General features: G+C 39.3%; 1 long non-coding RNA gene across 1 annotated transcript; it reads right to left on the bottom strand.

The window, feature by feature from the left end:
* Positions 1-591: 591 nt before the first annotated feature.
* LOC130859478 (uncharacterized) lies at positions 592-18962 on the bottom strand. Its single transcript, XR_009055211.1, has 6 exons — positions 18837-18962; positions 13399-13481; positions 7898-8011; positions 7287-7343; positions 2483-2546; positions 592-1754 (listed from the first exon to the last, which is right to left on the bottom strand). It is a non-coding gene; the product is annotated as an uncharacterized LOC130859478 (long non-coding RNA).
* Between the last annotated feature and the right edge of the window lie 5117 nt (positions 18963-24079).

Here is a 24079-nt window from a genome sequence, read left to right as displayed (position 1 = left end):
GCAAGGGGTGGGACCCCTAAAGAAGGGAAACTGGCGTAAGCTTTAGGGAACAATGCGAGGAAACGGGCAGTTAGGCAGCGGCTGTGCAGCGTGGGCTTCCGTCGCGGGGGGCTTCAGGAGGGACACAGGCCCATGAGGTCAGGAGAGTCCAAGGAAGGCCAGCACCCATAACTGGAACACTGGCAGGAGTGGCCCTGCTGGTGTCTTAAACGTGGCACAATCCGAGTTCTCTTTTCAGAAATCTTTGTCAGTCTTGGGCTTTTCTCTACCCTATCTATCTTTATTCAGTCCCTTAAAAAATAAAGACAAACTCAGCTCCCTGCTCTTCATATACGTACCTAAATCAGGAAGGTTCCTGGGCTTCTGTCATGAGGAAAACAAACACTTCCACAGGTTTCAACTTGATTTGTTTTACCCTGGTCAGAAAAAAAAAAAAAAACTCAAGCCTGATTAATAAATTAAAACTTAGAGTGGAAAAAGCGACCTCAAGCAACTGGGTGTGAAATCCCACCTCCTCAGCGTGACACAAACCTGCCATGCGGTTTGTACCCACCCGCCCCTCCCCACCATCGCATAACACACGGGGGTGTCTCTAGAAACCTTGTTTGGCCAATGTTCAAAGTATGGACATCCGAGGTGTTATGGCCAGGTCTCTTCTTTTTTCCACCTTAGGTATATTCCTCAGGCTGTCAAGGGTCATGCCTTTAAGTTCCTCCCTTATACACTTATTGTTGCCCAAAGGTAATGTGTGTCAATCAGAGCATTCAGTTCACCAAGAGGTGAGTTTGTAACCTGCATAATGGTCCTCCAAAATCTCACAGACCAAGGAAAGGTCAGGTCAAGTATTTGAACAGGCTGCAAATTTAGGAGATTCACAGAAACTGATGAATGACTTGTTTTTTAGTGTACTAAGGTCCATATCTACTTTAGCTCTATAAGTAAATCTATTTATACATCTATGTAATATCTATAAATAGTACAGATTTTTTCTAATGAGGCAAGAGAGAGAAGAGAGAATAAAGAATGTTTTGCTAATAAGGATGATAAAAAGGTACATTTATGGCCCTTCTCAGAAGATCTTTTTGGGTGCTTTTGCTTTTTTCTGTATTTATCAGAATAGATGCACTATGGAAAAATAATGCACTATATAAATTCTAGTTATATTAGCATAAAAATGAAAAGTAATCACAGGAAATGATTACAGTATAAGTATGCTTATAAATTTAATATTTTTCTTAGTAAAAGATGCAATGCATTATTTCTAGTGGAAAAAAAAGGGATTTTATTTCCTATCTGAAAATGGACATTTTTTTTAGTACAAAAATGGAAAAACTATCCAGAGTGCTTAATGTGAATTAATAAAATTAAAGTTAGTCTGAACAACTCTCTCTACAGCTCTGAAGCACTTGCCAACATTTAACAGAAACGCCAAGCCTGGTGGGCTATGACATGAGAACAGTGGTATTCATACGTGCCCCTGCTCATCCACAGGCTGGTTCTGGGAGAGAAAATGAGCCAGCAGTGTGTACCACAGGGGTCCATCCTGTACCAGCACAGAGGTTTTCTTTCCATTCTAGCACAGCCTCTGGTTGTCAGTGCCTGCCATCATCTGCATATAGGAGGAGGGGCCCGAGGGTCCTGGGCCAGTGGAAAGGATGAGCAAACACACGAGAGCATTTGGATGGAGCTTGGCAAAGTCTCAGAGATGTGCCAGCTTTCTTCCAACAGGCAATCCAGGGCCACTGTGCAGGCAACTGTGGATCAAAGAAGCATACCTCATACATCAACGTTCAGGGCACCGTTACTTACAACAGCCAAGATATAGAAGCAACCTAAGTGTCCATCAAAAGGTGAATGGATAAAGAAGATGTGATGTGTGCATGTGTGTATATATATACACACATATATATACAGTGGACTGTTACTCAGCCATAAAAAAGAGTGAAATTCTGCCATTTGCAACAAACATGTACCATCGAGGGTTATTGTACTTAGTGAAATGTCAGACAGAGAAAGACAAATACTTTATGTTATCATTTACATGTGAAATCTAAAAAATAAAATGAATCAATGTAGCAAAACATAAACAGACTCACAAATACAGAGAACAAACTAGTGGTTAGCAGTGGGGAGAGGGAAGTGGAGGGGGTAGGATAGTGGTAGGGGATTAGCAGATACAAACTACTATGTATAAAATAGATAAGCAACAGGGGATACATGTATATGTAGAGCTGATTCACTTTGCTGTACAGCAGAAACTAACACAATGTTGTAAAGCAACTGTAAAATTTTTTTAAAAATAGATCAGCAACAAGGATATATTGTACTGCTCAGGGAAATATAGCCATTATTTTGTAACAACTTTAAATGGAGTATAATCTATCAAAATATTGAATCACTATGTTGTACACCTGAAACTAATATACCATTGCAAGTCAACTATACTTCAATTAAAAAAAGAAAAGGCAAAAAAGAAACATACCCCAGGATCTTGAAGCAACAGCTAACTTGGTTCCGATATCCCTGGCTGACGTGCAGTTCTACCTCTAAGTGTGACAATGAGAGAAAATAAAGATCAGCATCTGAAGATTTCGTCTTGAAAAAGACTTACATTTTTGTCCTCTCAACTTCTTCCTCTCCCTTACTTTACAAATAGTCTTCTTTTTTGGCCAGCCCAGTTTCCAGGTTCAGTGCACCAGAATCAGGTAAATGAATAGGAGAAAAATAGGACCAGAAATGTTAGAGGAAGTGGGGAGGAGACCAGGGCCATGAGCGCTGAGACTCAGAGAAGAGAGCTGGAGAGGAAGTGAGGAGTAAGAGTTAAAAGGATGAGAATCTCCTCATCCCTTGGTGTTTGAGAAAACTGGAGAGGGAGAAAGACCCTCAGAAAGGTTTCTAAAGGTTGTGAACTTGATCATAAAGTAAAACCATTCAATAACTGGATGATAAAAGCTCTTTCAAAAACACAATTAAAGTTGTGAATGGCTCTTTAATTACCTTTGGATGCTAGGCTGTGGGTTTTTTTGGATAACACAATAAGTAACATTGGGATACTGTAGTTTTTATTGTCACTCTGGCCATAGTATCTTTTGATGGCATATATATTGTCTGAATGATAACATATCACTGACAAAACTCAAATGAGAAATCTAGGGAGATTGTAGTAATGAGACCTACCTCATGCACCTAAAAAATTCTCGAAATGACAACTAGAAAGATACAGAGAACAAAAGATTCTGTTCTAGGTGAAAGTGAGTGTTTCTCAGGATGCAATATGGTCTAGTAGAACTTAATATGTGAGTCATGTATCTTATCATCTATTTCCAGTTATAACCACAGATTTTTTTGCTTTGGAGAAGTCATCCTCTCTGACTCTTTATAACTTTCCCAAGGATACAGTAAGAGAATAAATCATTTGTGTCTGTACCATTTGTGTCACATTGAACATTTCAACAAAGTGAGCAATATTATCACAAGGCTGGTACATTAGTCAGGGTTCTGCGCATCCCATGGCCCAATCAAGATGACACATAAAATTAACCATCACAGCTGGGTTTATAAAATTTTAAATAAATAGAATGTAGTGTGAGATCTGTCTCTGCCTGTTTGCCTGAGATCCAGCCAGGAGTTCACCTTTTGGGGCAAGGGCATGCCCGACATTGAGGGATTCCCCTCACAGATGTTTTCTACTTTCAGCATCTCTTCTGAAGGACCCACCTTCCCATGAGTTGAAGTGAATGGATGGCAGATGCAGAATCAGCTGGAGGCTGAGAGCAGGGTGGGCAGGGGGCCTGGGAAGAGCCTCTAGAGGCTCAGTGGGATGCCCGAAGAGGCTTCTACCAGGATGCCTCACTGGAGCACGTCCATAGAAACTACTTTTTCCTCCTGCGTGAAACGCCCGACCTCCCACCTCCCTACCAGAGGTTCAGTAGCTGCACAACCTTTATTGGACACACAGCTAAAGAAACAATGACATTGTTCAAAGAAAAAACAAAGGGAGCTCATGGCTTGTTATCGGCTGGGCTCATAGGTCAGCCCTAGAGAGCCGACTTCTTTGCTTTGCTTTGTCTTTCAGAGTTCATTTCGTTTTGCAATCAGAAATACATTGCAGTTTAAAGCCATATTCGAGCCGCACCCTCCCTCCTACATTAGGGTGCACCAACTCTTCCCAAGGCTTAATCAGGCAGTGGTGTGCCTTGCATCCAGATGAGGAATCCTTCGTGAATATTATTCTGGAGTAATAGCTTCTTTATAATAATGACTTACAAGTAACTTATTACATTCTCACCAGCCAAAAATATGCGCTTCTCCAGGGCATATCTACATGACAGTAAGTAAATATGGAAGGAAAGAACTGACTGCTTTACATGGAAACGTGCATTAATTTCTCTTCATGCAAACCAATTAGGCAAACTGATAGTCCTGCCCTGATTCCTCAATAGGTAAGTGTTCTTAGTTGATTAATTCTCATAACAAACAAGACTCTAGCATACTAACTTGTTGCCAGTCCTCCAGCGGAACTAATTTCTTTTCTTTTTCTGTAGCATCCATCTACACATCTCTTCTGGGTTATGGGCCTTGTGGGATAATTACTGAAGTACACAGCTACTCTTTCCTAACGTAAACTCTTCAGTCTCACCTCATCTTTATGCCTTGCACAGCACTCAGCATGGTACTTTGCTTCTGGTAAGTTTTTTATAAATATAAACAATATAATGCGAATGCGTATTTGCCATCCAAAAGTCAACTAACACTTACTAAGCAGCTAGAAAGTAACCAGGACTGTGTTATCCCTCTGAAGTGACATGATCTCCAACAAGAAGGGATTTATTTAAATGTTAGTGAAATGAGAGTTACTTATACCCCAGACAAGCAGATATTTTGCATAGAAGTCATTAGTGAGCTACCTTCAGCTTCAGTTAATATCTTTTCCAGGTTAATGCAAAGACAAATACTGGAAATTGTTCAGAATAAGGGATAAAATATTATGTAATACACGGTTTTTATAAATATCACTGCAGTGTGTTGAGAAATACTAATTTACGTATAGGCAAGAAAGGTAGTAAATATAACTTAGCTAGTAAGATACTTCTGTTTTAGTAAAAATCATATCTATTAAGAATGAGGGCTTTAAACTGACTTTAAAGTTCATTGGTAAGAAAAACAATTATGAATAGCAGGTGAAAATCTTTTTAAAAAGATCAATCGTAAGGGAGCTGTAGTTCAATCAGTTATTAAAATATGTTATCAAGCCTCTATAACTAAAATTGTGTGGTATTGGCACATGAAGAGAGGAAAAGACCAACGGAAAGGAATAGAAAATGCAGAAATAGACTTAGTTGCATTTGAGATTATAATGTATGATAAACTTGACATCTTAAATCAATGAGGAGAAAATGTATGTTTTAGTCAATGGTTAGGAATAATTGGAGAATTACAAGGAATAATGTAAAATTGGATCCATTCCTCACACCAAACACCAGGATGAATTTCAAATGGATAGGAGACTTAAATGTGAAAAAGTAAAGGGAGTTCCCTGTCAGTCCAGTGGTTAGGACTCGGCACGTTCACTCCAGTGGCCCAGGTTCAATCCCTGGTAGGGGAACTAAGATCCTGTGAGCCGTGCCTTGCGGCCTAAATAAATAAATACATAAAAATGGTAAAAGTTTTAAAAAAATGTAAAAAAGGAAAACCACATAATAACTAGAAGAAAGCAATATGAATGAATTTAAAATCTGAGAATGGGGAAAATTTTCTTAACTAGAACTCAAATATCCAGAAGTAGGGGAAAGATTGATGTATTTGACTATACATAATAAAAATAACTTTTAAATGGCAAAAGCACACTACAAGCAAAGTATGAAGACAAATGATGAAGATGGAAATAATTCTGATATCACAAAGGGTTAATATCCCTACTGCACTGATGACATAAAGGAATCATTGTCAGATCTTTAGGTGTGATCCCACTCTTATGGTTATGTTTTTGAAAAATAGTCTTTATTGTTTAGAGATACCTATTCAAATATTTATAGATAAAATTATAGGCTGTCTTGGATTTACTTCAAAATAATCAAGAGGAAGGAGGAGAGGATAGATGAAATTAGCGTGGCCGTGAATTGAAAATTGTTGAAGTTGGATGAAAAGTACATGAAGGCTTATTCTACTATGATCTCTCCTTTTGTAGACATTTCAAATTTCCCATACTTAATAGATAAAAGATTTTCCAAAAAATATTTATCTAAAGCACCCAGTTAGCTTTAAAAACAACTCTTATTAGAGTCATGATCAATACATGTGTGTAAACAGGAACGGAGGAAGAACAGGGTCCTGCACATTTGGCCTAATAAATCCTTATCTATTGTATTTTTAAAACAAAGGTCATCACCTCCATCATTACGGCTGACTCAATGCTCTGAGGGACTCTCTTGTTGCATCACAACTAAATCCTCTTGAAGGCACACTGAGATATGACTGGCTTCACAAGGGAGAGGGGACGTGTTCAGAAATCTTTCCTTCCAAAATCACCTGAGACTAGAAGTAGCAGGAGCTGGGGCAGCTGGAAGGGACAGGGTTACCGGAGGCTGGTTGGACAATAGCATGGCCCACTGTGGCAAGAGTAAAAGGAACTTCAGACTCCTTGTGCTCGCCCAGACCCCCAGGGAGGCTGAAGTGACCCCCCCCCCCCCCCCGCCACGCGGAGCCCCGTGCCACCAGCAGAAGCGAATCATATCTGGGGAAACACAGCCATGCCTATTTGTTTGTATGTGGCCTGTGGCTACTTTTTGCTACAGGAGCACCTTTCAATAGTTGCAACAGAGACTGTTACACACGCAAAGCCTTAAATATTTGTCTTCTGGCCCTTTGAGAGAAAGGTTGCCAAACTGCTTTAGATCCTTAAAAGTGACATCAATCTCTACTATCACCCCCAGAGAAGTGGTTTCAGACGCCTCCACTTTGCCTTCCCCACAGGCAAAAGACCCAATGTGGGAATTAATTGTAATTGCCATGCATAGGAATTCTAACTATACATTCCGAGACCAAAGATATGACCATGAACCAGGTAAGTCCATGAACCCAGGGGACCTGCCATAAGTTGACTTTGGCCAGGGCTTCATTTATTGCCTGGCTCTACTCTGCTCCATGCTAATAGGCCATAATGACACCTATCCAATAGTCCTGGGAATATCTGGGTACTGCCCTTTCCCAAATATACAGTTAGCAGAGTAAATGGCCATAGGTTCCCATGGGGAAGCTCTAGGGTAGTCATTACCATTTATACTCACCATGGTACACTTAGTTCTTCCTCCTGGGGACCTGGTCTTCTCTTCAGTTTCTGAGGTCTAGGTTTGAAAATGATGCAGGTTCAGAAATTAAGCAAAAGATTATGACTTTTTATTGGGGCTATTAACCCTTAGTCTTTTGGTCATTTATCTTTGATTTTTTTCTGGCAGTACAAACTAGGTAGTACCCTTGTCAGCTGCCCTTAGAATGCCATATTCTATTAACCTTCTCTGTAAGTCTTTGTCAGGTAGTCTCCTTTGGCTGCCCCTTCAGTCTAGCCAGTCATTACAATAATGGTGTCCATCTAGCTTTTTTATGAGAACCCTCTGTCAGCTACCAGGAAAGCCCACTATTTTCATACCTAGGTTCAAATTACTTGTTTATCACTTACAGCGTCTCATCATCTTTTTCTAGAGCATCAACAATGCATAGCAATAGCCATCCAATCTCATTGCCCTTAAAGTTACCATTTCCCCACATACTTCTTGGCTGCCTGTTATGTCACACCAGCTAGTGTACTACACCCCACCAGCACACATCCCAATTCACCTCTGGTGGGAATGTTAACCATGGATTGCCACCTTGGGCCAGATATTCTACTTACTCCTCCTACCTCTGTGATGGGGACCACGTTGCCAGTAAGCAGGTTTTGATCCAGCTTCAAAATCTCATCACCAACTTTCTCCAGCCACTCCCGGTACTACAGTTGTCTCAGATTGGGTTACCTCTGCAGGAGAAATGGAGGCTACGTAGGAAACGGGCAAACAGACTTATGGAAATTATAGCTAATGCTCCTGTTCTCGGGTGGGTGGCAGATTCTCTGTTGTTTATTGTATTATCTGTAATTTACATATATTTGCATATAATCTTTTGGGTATATCTAACAACATTTCTTAACAATAAGAAGGCAAAACATAAATTGTTTATTAATTGTTTATATTTTATAATATTTTATGCTACCATAATTAGGAAATTATGAAAAAACATTACTGCATTTAAAATTTTTCTTATAGGCTTCCAAACACTTTAAAATAGTATATGTATCATTTTGTTGCTGTTCAAAGTATACATGGTCGGTTGGAATTAACTAAGAACAGTGGTAGTTCATTATCTTTGTCACTTTTTAATGTAATCTTGGTAATTAATTTTGAATAGAAAAATGACTTGACTTTTAATAATATAGTCTGCTTAGCTTTTAACGGATTAATGTTTTAAGTCTCCATTTTGAGGTACAAATAGAGATTGATATATCTCTATAAGAAGTCATGATCTTAACAGGGTTCTGATATAGCTCTCAATGTAATAGAGGATAGTTTCCTAGGCTAAGTTCTAGTAAATTGTGCTGAACTTGCTTCATTGTTTCACCTTTCCATAAACTTTGCTGCAATATTAATGCAATGATTCTCAATTCTTTCTTAAATATTGATAAGATTTTGCATGGACTAAAATTATCAACAAAAATCTGGATGACTGTCTTTTGTTTTTTAGGCAAGGTGGTAAATGATTATATCTGTGTTTTGTAAAATTATAGCTTGCTGTTCTATGGATAAGAGTGTAGGAAAGGAAGGAGGGAAGCCACAGAGGACTCTACGAAAGTCAAAGTGAAAAACAGTTAAGTGTCTAAATCAGAGGGTGACTTTGATAATAAAGAGAAGAATGGAACCAAGAAACCATTTGGATATATCCTGGGGAAGTACTTGGTGATCAAAGTGATGTAGAGATAAAGGACAAGGACTAGTCAAGGTGACTCAAGCTTCTGGTCAGGTGGACTGGGTGGAAATGGTGCCATCAGCACAGTTTGGTAATCAAAGATGAATTTAGGGATTTCCCTGGTGGTACAGTGGTTAAGAATCCGCCTGCCAATGCAGGGGACTCAGGTTCAAGCCCTGGTCCGGGAAGATCCCACATGCCACAGAGCAACTAAGCCCTTGTGCCACAACTACTGAGCCTATGCTCTAGAGCCTGCCAGCCACAACTACTGAGCCCAATTGCCACAGCTACTGAAACCTGCACACCTGGAGCCTGTGCTCCACAACAAGAGAAGCCACTGCAATAATAAGCCCACGCACCACAACGAAGAGTAGCCCATGCTCTCCACAACTAGAGTAAGCCCACATACAGCAACAAAGACCCAAAGCAGCCAAAAATAAATAAAATAAATAAGTAAATAAATAAATGTATTTAAAAAAAGATGAATTGGTAGGTTTGGCAAGAAAAAGATTAACTCAAGTTTTAACATACAGATTATAAGAAGTCTACCAGGCATAGAGGAAGAGCCAACGGGAATTATTAAGCAAGGACATTTGCCAAAGGAATGTAAGATTTTTTAACGCTTTTAAAAACTTTTCTTATTTTCCTAGAGGACACCAGATAGATCTCTTAGACCTGTAGGAAGGAAGAAAAGACAGCAATAAAGATAGCCTGAGCTAGAAGCATCCCTAGGCCAATCCTAGTACCATGTGCATGTCCATAGAGGTCTAATAGGGGACTGAATTTTTTCCATATTATTTTAGACTTTTTTAAATTATAGTACAAAACATTTTCAAAATTATGAAAAAGTCCAAATTTTTATGTTTGTGTCATGCAGCTCATATTAAAAAGGAATGATTATGTATTGAAAACCACACAACCCATAATTTCCAGTTGGGCCAATACAGAAATAATCAACATATAGCAACAGGCCTACCAATTATCAATATACAGCATCACACCAACCAGTTCTTTTATAAATAGGATATATAAAGCATTAGCAGCAGGCCTACACTGGGATTTTTTTTTTTTTTTTAGTTGAACTTAGCTTATCTTTAAATAGATTTGCACTGGGAGAAAGGTAAAATTTTCTCAAATATAACACTACATAATTCAACACAAGTCATTGGGGGTGGGATATTTCTCTGGAGAGACTTTCTATATTCCAGTAACATATAAAAAAAAGGTTTAATACTATGCCATTTCTCTGAAATTTTCATATTCTGGTAAAGTTTATAAATGTGTCTTTGGGCTTAATAAAAAAAAGTCACTGAACGGCGTTGCCTCCTCAAAACTGTTCTCATCTATGGGATAAGTTTTTTGGCATCTACTCTCAGGCGATGTTCCACTTTGATAGCTATCCCTGCAATTTTGTTATGATACCAGCAGATGGCAGTAAAAATAATATAGTGACCAAACTGTAAAGGCTGCACCCCAAGGATGCAAGATGGGCAGGAAATTAATTGATTAATAGACACATCCTTTCCACCAATGATTTTAGCTTTTGTAGTTACAACAGCACAAATACATTGTTGTGGGCAAGTCTTAAGGGAATGAATTTTGTCTTCTGAACCTTCAGCTTTCCCATCCAACCCCCTACCACCCTAGGTACTTCTTCTGTCTCCTGGCCCATCTATCGTACCTGTCTCTGTTCCCTCAACAGCAACAACAATATCTGTCCATTTGTTAGGTACCAGATTTCTCAAATATTATTTCCATTATTCCTCATACCAATCTGTGAGGTATTGTTATTACCCTTTCACTGAGGATAATAATGAGGAGAAACTGAAGATCCAAGAGATTAAATAACTTGCCCAAGGTAGTCCAAATTACTGGAAGTTTTATTAAAATTGGAAATTTTTTATTGAGGTATAATTGACATATAACATTATATCAGTTTCAGGTATATAACATAATGATTTGATATTTGTATATACTGCAAAACGATCACCACAATAAATCTAATTAACATCCATCACCATACATACTTAGACAATTTTTTTCTTATGACAAGAACTTTTAAGATCTATTATCTTAGGAACTTTCAAATACACAATACAATATTATTAACCATAGTCACCATGCTGTACATTACATTCCCAGGACTTATTTTACTTTATAACTGGAAATTTGTACCTCTTGACCCCCTTTATCCATTTCGTCCTCCTCCACTCCCTACCTCTAACAACCACCAACCTGTTCTCAGAATATATGTATGAGCTCAGCGTCTTTTGTATTGCTTTATTTTGTTTTAGATTCCACACATAAGTGCAATCATATGGTATTTGTCTCTCTGTCTGACATTTCACTTAGCATAATGCCCTCAAGGTCCATCCATGTGGTCACAAATGACAGCATTTCATTCTTTTTAAGGCTGAATAATATTCCATAGTGTGTATATACATATTTTCTTTATCCATTCATCCATTGATGGACATTTAGGGTATCTCCATGTGTGGGTTCTTGGAAATAATGCTGCAGTGATGTATGGGGATGCATACATCTTTTCAAACAAAATTTCACATTTTGTTTTCTTCAAATAAATATCTAGAAGTGTAAAGCTGGGTCATATGGTGGTTGCATTTTTAATGTTTTGAGAAGCCTCTATACTCCAAGACATTGGAAATTTTAAAACCAGGTCTGACTCTAAAAATTCAGCTATTGAAATATGCTGACCCCATATGTTATCTGCTTGGACTCTTCCAACGTCTTTAGCTAAAGGGAATCTTTTCAGAAAAAATCGAATTTTTGGTATGGAAGAGTTTGGGAGAACTAGAAGTTCTCAGAGGATATAGATTCTTTAGCTATTGGACCTATTAAACCCCCAGACAACATGTTTGCCTACTTGATTCAATTCAACAAACAGTGCTAAGGGCCTCCACGTGCTAGACATGGTGCTCAGTGTTATAGGAGAAACAAAGATAAATGAAAGCAAGTTCTATCTCCCAAGAAGCTCATCTTGGTCTACCAAACATCACTGGATGATGTGCTATCGTAACAGAAGAACTAGGTTTAATGAAAGTAGCAACAACCTAAGGTTTATTAGTTGTAGGCTAATACATAGCACAAGACTTATTTGGACCTATTCCAAGTCTGTACATTTAACACAGCACCAAGGACTGCCTTGCATGCCAGAGGAAGCGCATGAGTGGAAAAGAGGAATAGTTGGCAATCTCCCATTTATTTTTAAGATCATTAGAGTTTTATGGATCACTTACATGTTGTAGTGGACTTTTTTTTAAATTTATCAGCAGCCCTTCCTCGAAGAATCTACCTCTTCCATACATGGTGAGATCACAACAGAGCTATTAATCACAACATAGCCCTGTCACCATCGGCCATAGAAGTAGGTGCATGACTCCTCAGATCATCCAATCATGGCCCTCAAGGCATTGTGATTGGTCCAGAGAAGTGCCTGTGCTCCGAGTAGAGCCTATCAGAATCCATTTTGGGGACTGATATATAGAAAGCAGTGGAAGCAATTTTTTCCACTGTGATTTCTAACCACAGACCAAAGTTGCCCACCATATGGAAAGAGTGTAAGAGTGAAATAAAGCCAGGCAAAGACAAGAAGTGCCAAGACATGGAGAGAGTAACAGGACCCTGATGACATCATTTGAACCCTTGGATATATTTCTTAAACTTTTGGTTGTAGGAAACACACACAGACATAAGCAAAACATTTTGTATGTACTCATTTTCACAGGGTTTGTTTGTTTGTTTTATGTAACTGCAAGTTTAAGAAGCAGTATGAGAAGTTAGGTTGAAAATATAAGAAGTTAGATTGAGTATCTGTTGCTTGGACCCAAGAGTCCTGACTTTAAAAAGAAAAAAAAAAATCTATAATATCCTTAAACCCTGCAGTTAGTGGCGTTGCAGCCTTAAATCTCTGAGGGTAATAAGGTGCAAAGTAGAGGGCCTGGTGCAGGTGCCCTGCTCTTCATTTGCTGTGCCCAGAAGAACAGCTCTCTCGGGTGTGAGTTCACAGTGTTTCCCAGGTCTCTTCCGAAAAGATTTGGCGCAATCCCTGCCACTCTCCTTCAATATCAAGGATGTTACTGAAAGCAGCATCCCGGAATCCTAAGCAACCAAGGCAGGCTTCACCTCCCTATTAGCAATTTGAACGGTTTGCCTTCAGGTCTTGGGACTGGACCCTTTTTCTTTGCTCTGACTCCCTGCAGATGCTGAGCAATGAATTGAGACCACTGATCTAAGGTTTCTACCTCCACAATGAGAAATATTTTAGCTCATTCCTCTTTGTGATGAATACATAGACTTCCAACTATGAATAATCTGAAAATAAGCATTTTATGGGCCTTCCCCGACCATTGTTAATTTGGTAAGTCATTAATCAATTTCAATTACCTGGCACGATGGGAGGATGAGGTCTGGAAATCACCGTCATGGCGGATGGGCGGTCTGTGGTGCCCTGGTCTGGAACTCAGCTACTGAAAACACATGCAAAAAGTAGCTGAGGTTTCAGCCTCACAAGCTCTGATAATTTACCGCTAAAAATAAACGTGCTCAAGAGACAACTACTATGTAAACACTCCCAGAAAAATTTTTCAGCATCTGCATAGAGAAGCCGCCCTCCAATACCCAGGGATGCTGAGGGCACAGCACACAAAGAATACTTTATCTGTGGAGGGAGCCAGCATCTGCTGAGCTGGAAGGAAAGGCAGGACAAAGAGTCGCTTCTCTTGTTCAGGCAGGAAAATGAAAGGTGATTCATTGTTCTGTCTTAAGCCGTCGCACGTTTACTGTTCCATTACCTTGCTAAATATTGGAGTTTGCTTTTCATGAGAAACACACCAGTCCTTAGTGTTGGTGTCAGGCTGCAACATACTTCCTGGGAAGTGGAGACATCCACACACCTCATTCTCACTGAGTGTGCCATGTCCAGTTTATTACCGGCACTTAGTGACTGCTTAGCAATTTGTATTTCCCCCCCAGTTTTCCATGAGTACGGTCTACCGTAGGCAAATACGATTTGTGAACATCAGAACCTGGTAGGCTGCTAAATTAGGACACAAATACTGTAAAATCAACGGACTCTCTTCTTTACCGCAGGATGATTTTAAACTGAAAGTTCCCTCTCTTGGGGTGCATTTGAAATGCACCATTTACATACAACTTTTCAGGGACACTTTGAGGATGTAAGAAACAGGGCCCACAGTTGTGTGTGTGCCATTTGGATTTGTGAAGGAAGGGCGGGAAGAAGAATTGACCTAAAGAACAGCTGTTTCATGAAATAAGTTGAAAACGTAAAAAGCTTTTAACTTAAAATTAGGTTTTCGGATTATCTGAGGTCCTCAAATATTCATACAAATTGCAGTTTTCATTATCACAGGTCATAGGAGAGACTGTGCGACGCATAAGAATTTACTGCCCAGCGCTGTGACAGGAAAACCTCCACAATCATCAGTCCATGGATTTATGGGGTCTGAATATGAATTGTTGCCACGGATCACACCCTCATCGTGATGGGGAGTTGCTTTGGCTGAGCTGCGTGAGACACAGAGACCCCTGCTGAGGTGGGGCGGGCTACCATACCAGAAAGGGAAAGAACTGTGTGCTACTTGATATCCTGTTTTCTTGCTTGCCTGGAAGCCTAAACTTGCCCCCCAGTATAGATCAGCCTTCCCGGAACAGACTAGCCCCCGAGTTGAGCCCAGTGCCTTCGCCAGCCCACTCCTGCCCTAGGCCGTGGTTACTCACATCTGTACTAGACATCGTCATAATGAAATCTTCACTCCAGACCTAGACTTGTGTCTCTATGAGTGTCTTTCTAAATTTAGCAGATGGTTTAGTTTCTTTTCTCTTGTTTTGAGTTTGTTTATGATTTTGTGATTTTCTGTAGTTACACATAATATTATTTAAGGAGGACTGAGGTTTTTCGTGGTTCTTGACTACCTGAGGTGTGATTCTCGCTTTCAGCAGTTAATAAGTAACTAACATTCAGCTAGCTCCTTCCCGTTCTTGCTCCCCACATCAGAATTTATGAAAAACCATCACCTAATTCTAGTGTTCAGTAAGTCTGTTATGTGGACTGAATGTCAGAAATCCAGAATTTTAGAAACAATCTTGTGACTAATTAACTCCACAGGCTTGAGCAAGTCCTAGACTCCAGGACTCCTGCGATGGCTAATTTTGTGTATCAACTTGGCAGGCCACAATGCCCAGATATGATTCTGGATGCTTCTGTGAGAGTGTTTTTGGTATAATGGACTTTGTATAAAGCAGACTGCCCTCTAGAGTGTAGGTGGGCCTCACCCAATCAGTTGAAGGCTTGACTAGACCAAAAAGACTGAACTCCCTGGAAGAAGAAAGAATTCTGCAGCAGACAGACAGCCTTTAGACTTGAACTGTAACATCAGCTCATCTCTGGGTCTCCAGAGGCTTGCCAGCCTCTATAATCACGTGAGCCAATTCCTTAAAATCTCTCTCTCTCTCTCTCTCTTTAGTGTATTGATTCTGTTTCTCTGGAGAACACTGACTAAGAACAGCCCACTGTTCATTCCTTTCTCAATTATGGAATAAATCGAATCCATTCTACAGACATCATGGCTGCTGTGATAAGCTAAAGAAATAATATGTGCAGAAGAGCTTTTGAATAAATAAAGCACTGAACAAATATAGGATTTTCTTCGGTACACCTTGACCTCAAGATTTTACAGTGAAAATCAGCAATGTTCTTAAAGATGGGCACCAGAAATGTACTCTTCTGCAAACAGCCCTTGCATGCACGTCTAACCTTCAGTCAGGTCTCCACCAGTGGGCTCAGACAAGTCTGACCCAAGTATGGCCTCAGAAAAAGTGGTGCTATTTTAAGGTGAATGTCAAGGTTGTTCTTCCTGTGTCATTTACCCTGTTCTTAGTGGAAGGAGGGTCCTAGCTAGTCTCTGACAAGTCCCCACTCTCTTCAGCAGGGTACACGAGGTTTTGCAGGTGACCTCTGACTTCATGTGCACTTTACTCACCAAGGTTGATGACACAGTGACCTCTTTGTGCATTCATTTTTTAAAAAACCTATTCCTCCAACGAGGCTTTATAGAAAACCCATTCGTGCGCCACACACCGAGGGTTTAAAGATGATGAAAACCCCAACTCTGTCTAAAACAATGTCCGAGGGAGATGGCCTGAGACGTGCTCAAATTCCTAAAAGTGAGAATATGGAAATGCTTCTATAGCCTCCCGGCTTGTCTGCTGAATTTTATGTATGTGTGTGTGTGTGTGTGTGTGTGTGTGTGTGTGTGTATATATGGGTGTGGGAAGACATTCGGGAACGTTTCTGAAACCTTGAAAATGTTAAAGTATGTGGGCCGAGCGATGGGATTCAGAATGTCCTGCTTGAGCAGTGGAGGAGCTGAGGGTGCGGGGCGTGGAGACTAATATCACCCTGTTTGGTCCTGAAGGATGGCTGGTTAGCCAAAGACGGGTAAGATTCCTCAGGGGAGGAACAACCTAAGACAGGCACAGCCGCAGAGGGGCCAACAGGGGTGGGGCATAGAGCCTTCCTTATATCACCCTGTTTGGCCCTGGAGGATGACTGGTTAGCCAGAGACGGGTAAGATTCCTCAAGGGAGGAACAACCTAAGACAGGCACAGCCGCAGAGGGGCCAACAGGGGTGGGGCACAGACCCCTAATATCTGAGAGAGGTCTCCTGCCCCCAGGGCTGTTTTGCTCTCCACCCCCAGCTCAAATCCACACCTGCTCAACTCAGACCCAGGAAGCAAACAAAGATCATTGCCTCAGTCATGTGAGGCCTTTGATTGTTTATGGGTGTAACCTGAGAATGTTAGCCGAAGAACTCAATAAAAGCAGCCTGGGATGAGTCAGCAGGGCTCTTGATCCGCGAGGTCTTGAGCCCCCCCCCCCCCCCCCCCCCCCCCCCCCCCCCCGTCCCACTTTTCTCTTTAGTCTGTGTCTGTGTCTTCTTCAAGCTTGCGGCACCCGTCACTCACCTCATGTCGCCAAGCTGGTCTCGGCATATGGGTTTTTTTTTCCCTCAGAGTCACATAGAACCTACAAATATTTTCACACCACAACTTAACCACTTTTTCAACTTCCCTCAAGCTTCTTATCTTTTTCAAGGCAGTCATGTTTTCCTTAGGCGTGGAAACAATTGCTGTGTTTTTTATATGTTTGCTTCTTTTACCAGAGATATAATCAGTGATAAGCAGAGAACTAGTATAATCGATGGGTCAGTAGGTTCATCCATTTCCCTGATAACCAGCCTTGGACCTGAAATCCAGTCTCGTACGTCAAACAATTGAGCTGAAGCCCCGAGTCTACATATTGACATTTTTCTGTTCCATAGTTGACAAAGTGTGTGTTAAATAAACACTTGCACGCCAAGAATAGACCACACAATACATTTTTGTTTTCCTGCCCAACTTGGCTTTGTCTCTCTGGGTACTAATGCCATTCCGTCCTTTGGGACGCCACACCTTGCCTGGTCATCCTTTGTGGTAACCTTTGCCCACATCCACCACCACTGGTTTCCATTCATAGATCCCTTTTACCACTCTACCTGCCTCCATCCCCAACTGAGAAGCTTTACAGATTTGCCAGATTCTACCAGCCTATTCCCTGCGGCCTGTCCTAGTCCACACTGCTCCATTTTAGTCCACGGTAGTCCACCCCCTGACAAGAAGCTAGGCCAGTTGTTTTGTTTTTATTGTATTTGAAGTAAATGATTTGATTTTCTAGCAAAAATTTTGACATTTTCTAATGTGTTAAAATCTTCAATATTGTTTTTCTTCTCAGCTTGGTGAGCAATCTTTTAGTTCTAGTTTTTGATGTTAGTGTTACATAATACAGAAAAATACACAATCATTAAGTGTTAGCTCAATGAATTTTCACCAAGTGAATATATCTGGTGTGTAGCCAGCACCAGCACCCAGATTAAAGGAACATTATCAGCACTCCAGAAGTCCCCCTGTATCACTTTCCAGTCGCTACCTCTCTATAAAGGTAACCACTATCTTGGCTTCTCTGGCTTTTGTTGTGTGTGAATAAACTTAAATAGTAATTTAACAGCCATGCATATGCGCCACTCAGATCTCCCTTTAGGAGACAGCCTGCAGGGAGGCCTGCAGGGAGCCGATTTCCTCTGAGTATTTCACCCTCAGGATCCGTTGCAGAATTTACACCAAGACCATGCTCTCCCTAGGCTGCACCCAGCCAATGACTGAGCAGGGTGGGAGTACCAGAACTGAGCTATTTCTGCTCAGTGCAGGACCCTCTCATGGGCAAGCCGTGCTCTGGGTCTCCTCATCAGCCTGGCTGCCCTACAGTCTGAGTGTCCTCTTACCAAGCCTCCTTTCTTCCCCCTCTCCTTTCACAGGTGTCAGACCTGCACTGCAGCATGACAGCTCACCCTGCCTATTTCCACCCTCTCTTCCCTTTATTTTACGCATTACATCTCTTAGAGTTCAATTCTATCTTGGCATCTGCTTCCTAGAGAACCTGAACTGACATGTTTTTGTGTCTGGCTTCTTTCACTTAACATATATGCAAGATTCACCCATGAGCAATTTTTTATTAAAAAAAATTATATACCAATAAGGCTATTAAAATTATATATTATATGTGTATATATGTGTGTATATATATATATAGCATTACTCACTGCAGTCTCTTTCTCATCTTTGTGATCGAATCTAGTCTCCCAACTGCCAGCCTCCTTGAAACTCAGTCAAATCTCACTGAACTGCACACAGCCTGAAGTGCATCTCTGATAAGAATACGTCCCAGAATGGCTCACACATTCATATAGCAAATATACTTTAATACTTACACCGTGCTAGACACCAGGAGGGGCATCCCTTGGCAGGTCAAATAAATTTCAAATTCGGCAGTTGCGGGCCCCACAATGTGGTACCAGCCCCCTTTTCAGGTATATCTTCACATACCACACACTCACCCTCAAAGATGTTATGTTCCACAGTTCCAAAGATTCCTTAGGACTTCTCACTTGTACCAGTCTCAACCTCCAGGCGGGTCTGGGCAGGACTGGAATCCCTCCCTGTTTGCATCACCAAAGGGAGAGCCAAGCTTTGATTTCAGCCCTCAGGCAGCATTTGTGATGCTGATAATATTGGAGAAAGGCCTTGGGAAAGAATGGGGAAAGCTCTGGGCTGAGAACAGCGAGAGCAGAGTTCAAGACCCTATTCTTCCTCTTATTGCCTTTGTGATTTGAACTAGTCACTTAATCTTTCTGAACCGCATTTGTATAATAAAGAGATCAAACTAGATTGATCTAAAATCCCTTATGGCCCTATTGAAGACTCCAACCTAAATGATTAAAGAGAGAAGATGATGAGACAGTGCTGGTGCGTTTGGCTGCATAATGAGCCACACAGCATGTACTGAATGGTTCAGTTACTTTCATTTTGTCATTTACTTGGATATAATCTTCTGCGCTGCCTTGCCCCAAACGCTGGGTAACCCTGATCTCCATCTGGTACCTATTCTGTGGGCACTTCAGGAACTTTCATTTCCTGTATTCAAGTCTGGAATCTTTGAGAGCCCTAATTTCAGTTTGGAAGGGAGTAAAACTGGCCCGACATTTCTGAACTTAGAAAAGCGGAACATTCTATGATCCATTTGTGTCATAAAGATGTTCACACACAAACACACAGAAAATCCAGTTTCATTAATATGTAATAACTGTTCTGCATACTAATAACTTTGATTTTTTTAACTTGTAGATTTATGCAATTGAATCTTTTTATCATTTTGTATGAGTCTAAACTTTTTAATTGTAAGAAGCAAATATTTATAATTCCAGGACGGCAAGATTCGTCATTTTAATAATATTCTTTTGGTTTAGAATTTCTGCCAATGATCTAAAAATAGTTAAAGGAGTTCTTTTACTTTTATTTTAAATATGAATTCCTTTTGACTTAATCATCTGTCATCTGAGGCGCCTAGCTTCCCTCTGAATTGAATTCTGTGCATGGATTTGTAATGCCTGAAAACTGTAGTTAAAAATGTAAATATCAACAACATATACATAACTATGCTCGAGTTAAAATGCTTACTAATAATGCATGTGATTATGTAATATTTTAAGCACTTAATAGCACTTAAAAGATTTTTTCTGCATATAGCTTTAATTTTCCCTGGAGTTTTAATTTCGTTTTCCAAGCATATTTACTTGCTCTTTTAAAAATGGCTAAAGAAAGACAAGATAAAAATGTGACCAGAAATTTAATGTCTCTTTAATTTTATTAGACAACGGGGAAAGAAAGGAAATAAACATTTATTATGTGTATATGTGCTACCTTGTATGCTAGTTACTTTCATACATTTTCTCTCATTTAATTATAGATAAAAAGCTTATAGTAAAACAAAGGAAAAATAATGAACTTTGAGGATGTAACAGACGTCTGATGATTCTACTGAATTCATGGAGATTTTTTTGAAGACTTGTTCACTTATTTATTCATAAATGAAGTGTAATCAATGTACAATATTATGTTAGTTTCAGGTGTATAACAGTGATTTGACACCTAAATGCATTACGAAATGATCACTGTAAGTCTAGTAACCTTTGGTCACCATACAAAGTTATTACAGTATTATTGACTGTAATTTTTATGCTCTATATTACATCTCTATGACATTTATTTTGTAACTGGAAGTTTGCACCTCTTAATCTCCCTCATCTATTTCTCTCCTCTCGCCTTCTCTCTGGCAAACACCAGTTTACTCTCTGTATCTGAGTCTGTTTCTGTTTCGTTTTGTTTTGTTTGTTCATTTGTTTTGGTTTTTGGATACCACATATAAGTGAAATCACATGGTATTTGTCTTTTTCTGACTCATTTCACTTAGCATATAATACCCTCGTGATCCACCCATGTGGTCACAAATGACAAGATTTCATTCCTTTTTATGATTAATGTTCCATTGTGTGTGTACACACACATACACACACACACACACACACACACACACTATATATATATACACTATATATATATCATGTCTTCTTTATCCATTTATTTGTCAGTAGACAGGTTACTTCTATATTTTGGCTATGATAAACAATATTGCAATGAGCATAGGAATACATAAATCTTTTCAAATTAGTGTTTTTGTTTTCTTTGAGTAAATACCCAGAAATGGAATTGTTAGATTTCTGGTAATTCTACTTTTAATTTTTTGAGGAATCTCCATACTGTTTTCCATAGTGGCTGCATCAATTTACATTCCCACCAACAGTGTACAAGGGTTTCTTTTTTCTACATCCTCACCAGTACTTGTTATATGTTGTCTTTTTCATAATAGCAGTTCTGACAGGTGTGAGGTGATATCTCATTTTTGATTTGCATTTCCTTGATGATTAGTGATGTTGAGCATCTTTTCATGTGTCTGTTGGCTATCTTTATGTCTTCTTTGAAAAAACTCTATTCAGGTTCTTTACCAATTTTTTTAATAAATTATTTGGGTTTTTGATATTGAGTTGTATGATTTCCTTATATGTTTTGGATATTAACCCCATATCAGATATATAATTTGCAAATATCTTCTTCCATGCAGTAGGTTGCCTTTTCATTTTGTTGGATGGTTTCCTTCCCTTTGCAGGAGATTTTCAATACCTACTTAAAGGTCAAGTTGAATGATGAGTATTTATTCGAACTCCCTAAAGACATCACCTCTGGCGTATAATTAAAACAAAACCTCCTCGGCTCACCTTGATAACTAAAAATGTGTTCAGCATTTTGACTCTCTATTTCTCCTGTTCTGTCATGTTACTTCAATATTAAAATTACATTTTACTTAGTCCTCCCTTTGTTCAACTTATTTTCTAGGAAATCTGAGAACAGATTTGCATTAGGTGTAATATGTTCTTCTTTGAGTGTTGCAAAAATGGATTTCATTTGTATCTAATAGACTCCATTGACATAAAGTAAGATATTTTTAGGTTACTTCCAATTCAAGTTTTGAATTGTTAATGAGTCTGTAGCAAAAATAGCAATTAAAAAAAATATCATTTAAGTAGACCCATTTGTACCTTTAAAGTGTACTGAAATTGTCCAAGCATGTTACAGTAAAAGTGAAATTAGTAGTGGGGCAAAAGCTCTCTGATCCTGATTGGCAATGAACAGTTACCAAGATAAAAGACTTTAAAAAATCCATCCCTGTAAGGAAAAAACAAAACAAACCCTGCCCCTTCTAGGAGCAATTTGTAAAAGGTATAGTATAAGAATGTATTCTTTAATTATCCATAAATAGAAAAACATTGATAAAAGATGATTAAATATTTTCAAATATTAAAATTTATGATAGTAATGTCAGTGGCATTTTTATTGATTGATTGGAAGTTGGCATTATGAGAAATTGATGCATACCATTGTAGTTTACTAAAGTGGAAATTTAATAAATGGGACTCAAGTGACTCAAAAGATTTATGTTATTAATAACAGTTATTGACATTTGGGCGCAAAGAACCATCACATTAGTTTCTCATTTGATTTTCGCAAGAGCCCAGTAAGTTCTCTGTCATCATCACCACTCCCTTTTTACAGATGATACTGTTGTTAAAGGCAGGCCAAGATAAGTATGCCTGGTAACTGGTTTTAAACTCCCTCTTGGCCCCATTTTTCAAGAGGTTTAATAGGGGGCATCAGATGGACACAATTATTTACCTGTGTTATATCTCACTTAGGTTCAATTCATTTTGGTTAGCTTAATCAAACTCAAGAAATTGTGTAGATTATAGCCCAGTGCTTCTCAAAGTTTCACCCACATAAAAATCACCTAGAAAGTGTGTTAAAATACAGACTCTCAGCACAAAACCCCAAAGATTCTGATTCAGTAGGTCTAGGTGGGCCCTGAGAACCTACATTATAATAAGTTCTCAGGTGATGGTCTTGTTGCCAGTCTGTGGTCCACCTTTTTTTTTTTTTTTTTTTTTTTTTTTTGAGATGTAGCTGATTTACAATGTGGTCTTAGTTTCTGGTGTACAGCAAAGTGATTCAGACATATATTTATTCTTTTCCATTATGATTTATTACAGGATATTGAATATAGTTCCCTGTGCTGTATGTTAGGACTTTGTTGTTTATTTTGTACATAGTAGTTTGTATCTGCTAATCCCAAACTCCTAATTTATCCCCCTCCCCAACTCCTTTTCCCTTTGTTTTCTATGTCTGTGAGTCTGTTTCTGTTTTGTAAATAAGTTCATTTGTGTCATATTTTAGATACCACATATAAGTGATATCATATTGTATTTGTCTTTCTCTTTCTGATTTACTTCACTTAGTATGATCATCTCTAGGTCCAACCATGTTGCTCCAAATGGCATTATTTCATTCTTTTTTATGGCTGAGTAGTATTTCACTGTATACATGTATCACATCTTCTTTACTCATTTACCTATTGATGGACATTTAGGTTGCTTCCATGTCTTGGCTGCTGTATATCGTGCTGCTGTGAAAATTGGGGTGCGTGTATCTTTTTGAATTATAGTTTTGTCTGGATACATGTCCAGGGGTGGAATTGCTGGATCATATGGCAACTCTATTCTTAGTTTTTTAAAGAATGGCCATACTGTTTTTCATAGTGGCTATACTAATTTATGTTCCCACCAACAGCGTAGAAGGATTCCCTTTTCCCATGGTCCACTCTCTCAGTTATACTGTTGTATGCTACTGGTTTTATTTAACGTAGATTGCTAGAGCTGCAAGGAGATAGCCAACAGGTCAGCAATAATGGCCTTAATGCTAACAGAGCTATTTGGTGTGAGTGTGAACTGCACAACTCTAGAGTGTGCTACTTACACAGCCTACAATCTGGACAACTGTCAACTTCATCCTTAAGTACTAAATGTGTGTGTTCTAGAAGGAAGAGTGGGAATGGAAGAGGCAGAGGAAGGAAAGAAACAGTATTATTTTGACCATTGGGTTTTGGGGATCTCCCAATCCAAGAATATTATTATAACCTGTCTGATCAGGCTGTTTTAGGGTCAGAAAGTTTATCTAAGGAGAAAATCTTAGGTCAGCTTTGGAAGCCAATTACTAGAGATTAAATGTT

This window comes from Hippopotamus amphibius, chromosome 8, assembly GCF_030028045.1.
Source record: "Hippopotamus amphibius kiboko isolate mHipAmp2 chromosome 8, mHipAmp2.hap2, whole genome shotgun sequence".
In the NCBI taxonomy this organism is placed as follows: Eukaryota; Metazoa; Chordata; class Mammalia; order Artiodactyla; family Hippopotamidae; genus Hippopotamus; species Hippopotamus amphibius.
Note: the sequence above shows the minus strand (reverse complement) of the source record. Positions and strands in the feature narration are given on the sequence as shown.